The following is a 10,352-nucleotide window of genomic DNA, read 5'->3' as shown; positions in this document are numbered from 1 at the left end:
ACATATGTGCAGAAAGAGGCAAAAGTAAAAAGTCAGTCTCCTGTAAGAGCTCCTCCTAACAATTTGCATCAATCTTTCATGGGTTCATGCTCATCTGTATTGTTTCCTCAACTTCACTTATACTGTTTATAATAAAACATAGTTGCTAGAAGATGTGATGAAAGATAAAGAGTAATTTTAATGCAATTCTGCAAATGCTTGTTAATATTTTCTGTCAGGTCATTTTTCAAAAGAAAACAAAACCCCAAAAACCCAACAAAACCCCCACCTTGAAATAAACTATAAAATGTGGTCCTTTCACTGACATATGAACACTGTATGCTTTTTAACACCTTAATTCCTGAATTCGGAGTTTTTCTGATCATGGTATCTGGGATGCTTGATAATTGGTGAACTGTGCTGCACTGTATCAAGAATTGCCAGCCCGAGAGAAAAGAGGTTGAAAATAATTGTTATGTGAGTGCTTTCTGGATTTAAATGTTTCTGTCTTTGTCTGTCATGTACAGTTGATAAAAAAGCAGTATCAAAACCAAAATGAGCTTTATGTTTTCTCCTGAAAATCTACCATTTTAATCCCATCTAAAGCAGCACCTCCCAGAAAAATGGCTGTAGATTAACTTCAGCCTCTAGGGATTGAACCCTTATCTTTTTCCCAGGGTTTGCTTTAATGATTAGCAGGACAGTAATTGGGGAAAGGGAGGGAAAATATTAACATCCATCATTCCCACAGAGGTTATTTACCCTTGTGAAAATGATGGTCAGGCATCATTTTCACAGAAGACTCAGGCTTTGATGATGTAATGTCATTTGGGCTCCTGTACTAGCCCTGCTTGGCATGGGGTGTGCTCTGGGATCAAGCCCCATTGTCTGTCAGGGGTGGCCCTACACTTAGGAGAAATGTAGGGAGAGGAGGCTAGGAGAGATTAGGAGAAGGCTCTGCTTGCTGCTGAAACACTCCCTGCTCAGTCACTTTAAGTTAATAGTATTTTCCTCAGCAAAAACACATTCTCTATGGTTGAAGCACCATGCATGACTCTGATATTTGGACTGATAGTTTACACTGTCCACAGTACTGTTAGGGCAGATTTGCATAAATAATAGAATGGATTGTTTTGGAAAGCATTTAAGTTCAGGTCAGAGATTCCTGTGGCTTTCCCAGAAATTCGACCTTAATTAATATGTCAAGAATGCTAGCAGACACTTAATGGTTTGAGAGGCTCTGGCCAGTCTTGCACCTGCACCTGTTTTTACTTCTAAGGTTTGATGCTGTGCTCTAAGAAAAAAATGGCATGTGTAATAAATAATGGGTTAAAATTAGCACCAGAAAAGAATTAATGAGATGAAATCAGAACTGCATTTTAAATATAAGAAGCAAATGCAGTCTTTACAATGAAGAATTTAACATGTCCAATTTCAGTCCCAACTAAGCTTGTGCATTAATGTTTGAGTTGATTGTGAACACAAAAATACGTGTATCTGTATCTGTGTACAGAGCTATGATGAATGAGGATCAATTTACCCAGAAAGCTGCACTGGTATGACTATAAAATTTGTTGGATGTTTGTCAGAAAAAGTTAAGTTGTTTTCTGACTTTATTCTAGATTAACTATGAATATGAGAAATGACCTGGTATGGCATAAATCCTCAGGAATGCAGACTTCCAGTTAATATAACATCCAGTTAATGTAATCAGTCATCAGGGGTTAGTTTTGATCTGTGCAAACAGGATAGAGAGAACATTTGTCTGGAAATGAATCCCACAGTTTTATAGAGCCACTCTCAAGTGCCAGTTATCAGGTTCTCTTTTATGTCCCCCTCCCCACTCAAGTGATCTTCCCATGAAAACCTCTCTGAATGTATGTTGCTTGTTCGTATTATTTGTCATTGACTGTTGGCACAAAGGCTACCAAAGTTTCTCAGAAACAAGGGCTGTAACAAGGGCTGTTTATCAAATCCAGCAACTGTCTGAGCACATGCTTTGTGTTTACTATGCAGTTGTTCTGTAACAGAGAATTCCACCAATACCATGTGAGAAGGGAATCCTTAATTATTTCAGCAACTCATAATTAGTTTAATGATCTGAGCTTACTTGGTTGATTAGGCTGTGGTAAATGGGTCTAACACGTTCTGGCTTCTTCACTGATTTTAAAGTATTCTATGTAATGTTAACATTCGACAAGTTCTTGCTCAGAGCCCTCACAATGGGATGAGAGATACTCACATCCTACCTTCTCTGAATATTTTAGATAACACATCCCATAGCAGCATCACAGATTGAAAAGGTTCTGTTGCAAGTCTCCCACTTTTTATTTTTATTATGTGGGAGGCAAAACAGTTAGCTCCACTGGGAAAAAACCTACTTATTATATAGTTCTTCTGTGTATGATATATATAAGGCTTTGGTGCTGATAGCTGCATTACATTCTTAGTCATGCATTCAATAATGGGCTACAAACTAAATTGGTGAACACTTTAACTTTCTTTTTCAACATCTGAACAAATATTAGAGAACATTCCTTTGACTGAGCTGGGATAGAGAAGGGTAGGCAAAGGACAAGCATGTCAGCATTATGCACTACCTTGCATAAGCCAGTTCTCCTAGTCATGAAAGAGCAGTATCATGTGCTTCCATGGAAGCATGTGCTTCCATGAGTGCATGGACCAGCACAGAGATCCTGCTGGCTGATCTGAACTTCCTCTGGTCCTACCCATTGATTTTTCGTACTCTCTTGGGGGGAGGGGTCAGAAATCAGTCTGCTGTATACTCTAGAGCCACTTTGATTTGATCAAAAGACATAGCTGCCAAATGACTGAAATCTTCAGAGAGGTTTAGGACTTACATCTTTTCCCACTTGGTTGGTTGTGGAGCTCTAGATTTCTCCCAGCCTACTTGCAAAAAGCTTTGCATTCATTCTTCTCTGTAGTGTTTTAAGTAATAGTCTTTTAGACTGCAACACAGACATAGTTCCAGATGCTTCCTGTAGTGGGGAAGCTTCCTGTTCAAAAGCAATCTTTCACATGCAATTTATACACAAGCATGACGTATGTGCTATTTTTGTATTACATCCGAGTACTCCGTAACAGCAGGTTCACTTCTAGGGACACAGGTCTTTCTCCAGTTAGCCACCCTTCATCACCTTCTGCAGCTCCTGGCTTCGGGGGCTTCAGGACAGGCTTTTACAAGAGTTTCATTATTTTCTGATGCTAAATACACCAGTGGCAGCAGCCTTCTTTATGTTGTAACACTTTCACTTCTTAGAAAGCAGAAACAAGAGGACAAATGGATTAGCTTTGGTTTCAAAACTTCTGTTTTCTCTTTTAACATGTTTTCACATGAAGATTTTTTCACCTCATTTTTTATACTGACTCTTTGCCAAATCCTACCATTTGCACATTTATATTACAGACCTTATAAGCTGCAGGGGTGTGAGGCAAGCAGCTGGTAAGCTATAGCCACAAAACTGTACGTACCACTGGACATCACGCATCTGAGATTTGTTAGCTTCAGAAGCCTTGTCTCAGAACTTGCCTAAACTTATGGGGGCCTTATGCTCAAGATGTAAAACCATGCTCCCAGGGATCCTCAAGGTCCCATTCTGCATCAGTGTCAAAATACCTCAGCCTTGGGAAGTCTAAATAGCTTAATCCCAATGTCCCACTAATATGCCATAAAAACATGAGTTCATCTGCTGTTACTGTAAAGAAGTGTCAGAGCACACATAATGCATATCCACAAGATCAGGACAAGATCAGGCTCTACATAAGACACAGTGGCAAAAAGTGCTTTTATTTAAAAAAAAAAAGACAGGAGAAGCTACAGTACAGTCATTAATCTAGCAGTTGCACTTTGAAATGGAGTCAGATGCACTGGAGACTGATTAATGTCCAGTAAATGTTTAGTGTATAAAATTTAGATTTATATGCCTGTATAAATATTATAATTCAATGTTATTAATACTGGAGGAATCTAGAGAACTTCCTTGTGCAAGATAGCTAGCTTCTTGCAAGTTGTTCTTCTATTGCTAAGTAATTGTCCCTTTATCCTGGGTCAGTTTTCAGCTTATATACTGTCTTCCAAAACGTACACACTTATTGGAGGGACAAGCAGTACATTTGCATGAAGCTGCATGTCTGAACCTGTCAGTTTTCTCACTGACATCCAGAATGTTTTGGGGCCAAAGGAACTCTAAATTCATTCTAGATGCCAGTAAGGCTTGTACTTGGTAGTTATTGTTAACTGTCAGGGCAGGGCAGAGGGATGGCTCTTTGTCTGGAAGATGTGTTCAAATCAGTTTTAACCTGTGGAAAATACACAAACACTAAACTGACTGGGCAGACCCCTTCTGTTTTCTGTTTAGCAGATTCCCTCAGCTGCTGGGGTTATTTCAAAACATTTGTATCATTTTCTTCTTGTGCCATCGCATCTACGGCCCTTGTTAAACCCACTACAATAGGGTCAGCTTGGTAGGACAACTAGCTGCTTTAACTTGAGAAGACTGAATGAGTCAGAAACAAAATAGGGGATAATGGGATGAAACACCTGCCCCAGGCCCAGATTTGGTCTGGTGTTTTTCTGGATGGCAGCAGCTCCCGCCTGGATGCTGAGGAAGTCCTTTCATCCAGCCACCACTGAAATTTGGCATTTTGCCTCTTGGCTGCAGCCTGTGTCCTGCTGCCTGTGCTAAGCTCTGCCCATCACATCCTGTCTGCCAGGCTGCCTGCCCTGGCCTGGGGATGCTGGCTGGGAGCCATCCCCTTGTCCCCACCCAGCACAGCTCCCTGACTCTGCACACAGAGCAGGCAGCCCTCTGCCTCTGCAGCTGCTCCAGCAAAGGATCCTAACAAATGGAGCACAGGAAGGAAAGGGCAGACCACAAGGCAAGGCAACAGCAGTGTGGTGGGGAGACAGGCTTTAGGTCTTTGGCCAATAAAAACATTAGTAGTAGTAGACTGGAGATGGTCTGCAAGCAAGCAGGCAGGCCTGGAATGTGACTGAAAGTCAACTAGGAAGTGGGACCAGGAATGAGAGAGAGCAGAAGGCAGGGAACAGTCTTGGGAGGCAGTGACAGGACAGATGGGTCGCCTGCTTCTTGTCCTAACCTCCATCCCTCAGGTACAGCAGACTTTTTGTTTTCTTCATCTTCTCTGGCCACATTTCATCTTGTCTATGTGCCGACTGTGTCCCTGTGGCTGAGCAGCAGCCTCCTCAGACCATCCTGCTGTCCAGCATCCTGACCATCCGGCCAAAACATCCATATTCTGGACAAGATTTCCTGGTAAGCTGAGTGTCCTAAAGCAACTGGTTTGCTACACTTGTGGCATACGTCATCTGTGTGACCTACTGTGAGCTTAATATCCTGCTGGTGCATGCAAAAGGGTTGCACTGGCCAGATGTGGTCCATGGTTCAGTCTCTGGGCTAAACTTTACTGGGGCTGGTGGATGTTCCAATGGGTATCAATAGGCATTTGTTGATTAAGGACTATAGAAGGTTTTGTAGCTCTGAGCACATTGAAGAGAAGCAATGTTAATCTCTTTTCTCTGGGCCTAGCATCTTTTCCAAGCATAGGAATCACAGAAAAGGTCACAGGAGCATTGCCCAGACCTTGAGGGCCCTGAGCACAGGACTGACTCTCATCGTGCTATGTAATGACGTTGCCATAAAAAACTTAAGACTAGCCAAACCAGCTCAGTCCTGAACTCCTGCTAGCCTAGTGCCATGTCTCCAAAAGTGGGCCACATTTACAAAGAGAACAAGAATAAAACCAGACTTGTGGTAATAATTCCTCAGAATATTCCTCCAGCTTCCAGCAAGTTGTGTGGCAGCATGGGGAGTGCATTAAGGCAGAGGGAGAAGTTTGGATTTCCCCCACGTGGATACATGAGAGATAGTTTTATCCCACATTGCAAAAATATCACCAAAGGGATGGGAAAGTGGCAGCTATTTTAATCATGACCTGTGACATTCCTGAAACTAGAGATGGGTGGTGACAGTGATGAATATAGGCCAGAGAATGTCCCAAACTTTTTAAAGAGACAAATGAGGAGTGGGAATCAGGAGGCATTGTCCCATGTACGATATCTTCATAGTAGTGACTTCTGCTGATGCTTCAAAAATATGAGCTGCCTTCTTATATTTCCTCAGAGTAAGGTTCAGGTGTTACAGGAGTTTACAGGTGCTGATATCCAGCACATGTAAACAGTGATTATCCATTGATGAGATGGTGTCAGTGTTTGCAAACTAGCACGTCCCAGTTACTGCAGTTCCTCCATGTATTCAGAATAGAAAATAACTATGGTGACTGTGGCCTCTGCTGTCAAACACTGACTTTTGGAGTACTGTCTCTTGTACATCAGCTTCTGCACTGAATGTATTTGTAAATGCTCCCTATAATAAATAAGCAAGGGAAACAACATATAAAAAACATTCCAGTCAGAACTTCAAGGGGACTGAAAAGAACATGACCATTAATTCTTCCTCCTCAAACATTTCTTGCATTAAAAATTGAATGAAATGATAAGCGAAGGGCTTGTGAAAAGCTTATCAGGAATAAATATTTAGAAAACTTTGCTATTATAGCATCATTCCTGACAAGTTTATCTTAAAAACCTCTTGCTTTATACTATCTTCCAGCCCAGAACTTGCACAAAAATGGGCATTCAAAGTGGTTTCATCTGAAGCGTATTCAGGCTTTCCATATCGATGTTTCTAATGTTTCCCTAGACACCACTTTGAACTATTTAGGAAATCTCAAGGGCGGTGTTTGTTTAAGATTGGTGAACAGAATGGCACTGCAGCCTGGGAACTACACAAGCAAAAGAGAAATACTGTCCTCATGAAATACGCTGTTGATGCCTTGAATTGCTTTGTATTATAGTGGATGCTAAAATTAGCATTGGAGTGTTATTTTTGCAGGAGCGCTGGGAGTGTGCTGCAGCACAAGCAGGACTCCAATGGCAGCACCCAGGCCTGGACAGGATGGGGGCCCCCACTGTTCTCCTGCCTGCAAATGCCATGTTTCTCTTACATTTCACGATTCTAAAAAGATACTACTTTCATCCTGTCCTGAAAATACGAGGTGCCTCACTTTCTTTCTCTGAGCACACAGAAAAGTCATCATTATTTTTGTGTGCATAATGCTTTAGTGCTTGCAAACCTAGTTGTGAGTAAACACCTTTCACGTGAGCAGAGGCTGCAGGGACTGGTCTTTGCATGATCAGGGATGTTTCATATTGATGAAAAGACACTTGGCATTTTATTTTTACTTTCCAGCAATGGCTTTTTATTAGTGATTCATGGTATCGTCTTGAGTTAAATAGAGACAAACAGTGAAAGAGAGTTTTCTCTCAGGTTGTCATGACTGTTTATTTGTTATGTTTTTTCTTTCTAAAATACAGAAAACTGTGGCTAGAACTTCCAGCCCAAAGGCATGTTCCTACTTCTAGCTGTGATCCAGCCCTTCTATGCTCATGTCATCAGACTCCTTGGGAATGTGGAAACAGAGATTTTTTTTATTTAAGGAAAGAGGACAATGATCAGGAGAAGCTTGGCCATACTCTCTATGTTTTTATACAAGAAAAAGAACAGGACAAAAATTGCAAAAACAGCTTTGCCCATTGTCTGGAAACAAATAAAGAATGCCTAGCTTTATATTTCAGGCATCCCAGTCATATTTCAAGTTCCTTCGTTATCCAGCTTTGCTCACAGGTTGGAGCAGGGCTGGCCTCACTCTGTTATACCTATTTACCTGCTTTGACACTCTCTGTACCAGCTCTTTAGCCATGTCCTCCTGTTCAATTCTGTAACCCCTTCTGTGTGGGCAGGCACACTTTCACTATTACTGGTCAGGACTGGTCATGCTATAAAGCCCACTTCAGATCGGCTCTGCTCTTGGGTCTCAGGCTCTTTCTGGGGTAAGGAAGCTGGTGAAAGCAGGGCACGCTCTTCCTAGGGAGCAGCCAGCCATCACTGTGCCACATTAACTCAGAGCATGCCGGGGAAACCAAAGTGTTTGCTAAGGAGAACGTCTGTGAACCAGTTCAAGACATCACATGTAGAGTAAAGCAAATCTTGTTCAGGACATTAGCCTCTCTACCAGCAGGTTGTACTGTCCTTATCGCAGGTAGCTACAGATGCAGCTGGGCTTGTAAATTAGGCTGCAAGTGAATGAAAAATCAGCTAAGAAAAACCTGGATGTTTTTCAGTATAGATGATTGCATTTAACTGTCTCCGACAATGCAGCAGAAGTCAAGCAGCCAAGCAGAAGATACTTTCTTTTAGGAAAGAAACTTAACACTATACCCCTGCAGGAACACAGCTTTCACTTAAAAACCACTCTGAGTTAGAGATATTTTGAATTGTATGCATGCAAAGAAGATCTGATGAATTTTCAACTACACTTTAAAATACTGCCCTTCCCCTTGGCCCCCCTAAGCTGTCTGTTCCACTTGTCTGACAGATAAGTTGCCACTAGCCCAGGAGAGGCTCCTAGCAGGTCCAACCTGCTTACTCCCACCACAAACACAGAGATGCTGGCTGGAGACAGCAGCACTCAATAGATCTGCTTTAAAGTGCATGCTGCTTGGTCTCCATGGGTTGTGCAAATATTTGCTTTGCTTCACAGTATCATGGCACTCCCTAAGTTTCTGCTCTGAATGGGCCTAAAGTGCTTAAATTGAGACCAAGTGAAACTGCCATTCTTCAGGTGATTTTGCACTGAAACCACATTAAGATACATGATTACTATTTCATCGAGTGTTGTGGAAAGGTATATATAGAAAAGATAACAAGGGCAGTGACACTTCAGCAAACTGTGGTATTAAGAGTTACTTAACGCTGAATGGTGCATTCAGAGCTCTCACATATTGAGCTAAAATGTATGCTGTCCATATTCATTCAGCAGTATTGCCAATACATGATCTTCCATCCCACATCATTTAAGATGTGAAAGCATCAGATGAGGTCCTGACTCACCTTCACTCCTTGTCAATCCAAACACCTGATTCAGTGTCAGCCATCCTCTCTTCCTAGGGAAGGATGAGTACCACAGCTGAAACTCAGGCTTGACATTCAGGCATTCCCCCATTCTCCCATTGCATGACAGAAGTGTTGCAGATGACAAGCCACAATTATGTGAGCTGAAGCACTGGGGCTGGAAACAATAATTACAGAAAAGAACAAGATTAGCAGCACAGAATGACCAGATTAGCACCTGCTAGGCTGCTGCAGCTTAAAGATGCTAAATCGCCCCTCTACCCACAATACAAACCTAACTGCTGGTGACTTAAAGCTATCCACTCCTGTTACCTCAGATGAGCTCAGAGACTTCGTGCTTTGCTTGTACTGGGGCAAACCTACATTTAAATTACAATGCCTTGTATTTTTCCTAAACCCTTACATTTTTGCTAACAAACTTCAACCCCTCTTTTGAGAGTGACTCTCTGAGCAGAGTTCATTAAGGATTTAAAATGCTTTTGAAAACAGAACATACATGTGAAATGTATTGGTAGGGCACTGGCTATCAGGAGTATTGTTTCTCTCAGAAGGAACTAGGTGACTGTGCATGTCTAGACTGAAGCTGCTTTGCTGCAGAGCACAGTCTGAGCTGTTGAGCAGATGCCCATTCCCAAATCTGTCTACATATAGTATACAACACATAAAACTTAACACTGCATGGAGCAGTGGCTAAATGCCTTTATATCTAAATTACCTTAAAAAAAGTAGCATAACCACTCAAGTCACTTCAGCCTATCTGACCATATTATTCTAGTTGCTGAATGGTAATGCTTCAGAAGTGTAAGGTGACAAATCTGTAAAATAGTTTGATTTTTCTTTAGAGAGGGCTGTCATGAATAGAAAACAAATAATCTGTCGAGTAAACAGAGACATAGTGTGAGGGCAGCAAACCCTTTAGGAAAACAAAAACACTGGTAAAGCTGGGACAGTATACCATCTTTTTTGTCAAAAGAACAGACAAAAATGAAAGAAAACAAGCCTACACAAATCTCATTTTGAAAGATGTCCTGAAGCGCTAATACCTCAAGACAATATTGGTGATTAAGGCTTGTGTTGACATGTCAATCAGGACAGGAGTGAGGGCCACATCTCAGTTATGTCTTTATCCATTCGGGATCACTGAGGACTGATGCTATGGTTCAGCACCAATAGGCTGTGCTTTCAAAGGGGTGGTGTTGGTATAGATGAGATGCACACAAACGGCTCAAACTGGGCAGTGAAAGAGAGGCACTATAGCCAGGAGAGAACAGTTAGGCAGTGCATGCTAGTACACACTGCATATTGAGGTAATTATTACTGGTTTTTCCCTCCAGATAAATTATAAACTCTCATTTATAT

At 41.7% G+C, this 10,352-nt stretch overlaps 1 long non-coding RNA gene across 1 annotated transcript; it reads left to right on the top strand.

The window, feature by feature from the left end:
- The first annotated feature begins 4,807 nt into the window (after window positions 1–4,807).
- LOC125319383 lies at window positions 4,808–7,649 on the top strand. Its single transcript, XR_007200699.1, has 2 exons — window positions 4,808–5,276; window positions 6,915–7,649. It is a non-coding gene; the product is annotated as an uncharacterized LOC125319383 (long non-coding RNA).
- Window positions 7,650–10,352: the final 2,703 nt, after the last annotated feature.

Source organism: Corvus hawaiiensis, chromosome Z, assembly GCF_020740725.1.
Source record: "Corvus hawaiiensis isolate bCorHaw1 chromosome Z, bCorHaw1.pri.cur, whole genome shotgun sequence".
Classification (NCBI taxonomy): Eukaryota; Metazoa; Chordata; class Aves; order Passeriformes; family Corvidae; genus Corvus; species Corvus hawaiiensis.
This window is presented reverse-complemented; position numbering and strand designations above follow the sequence as displayed.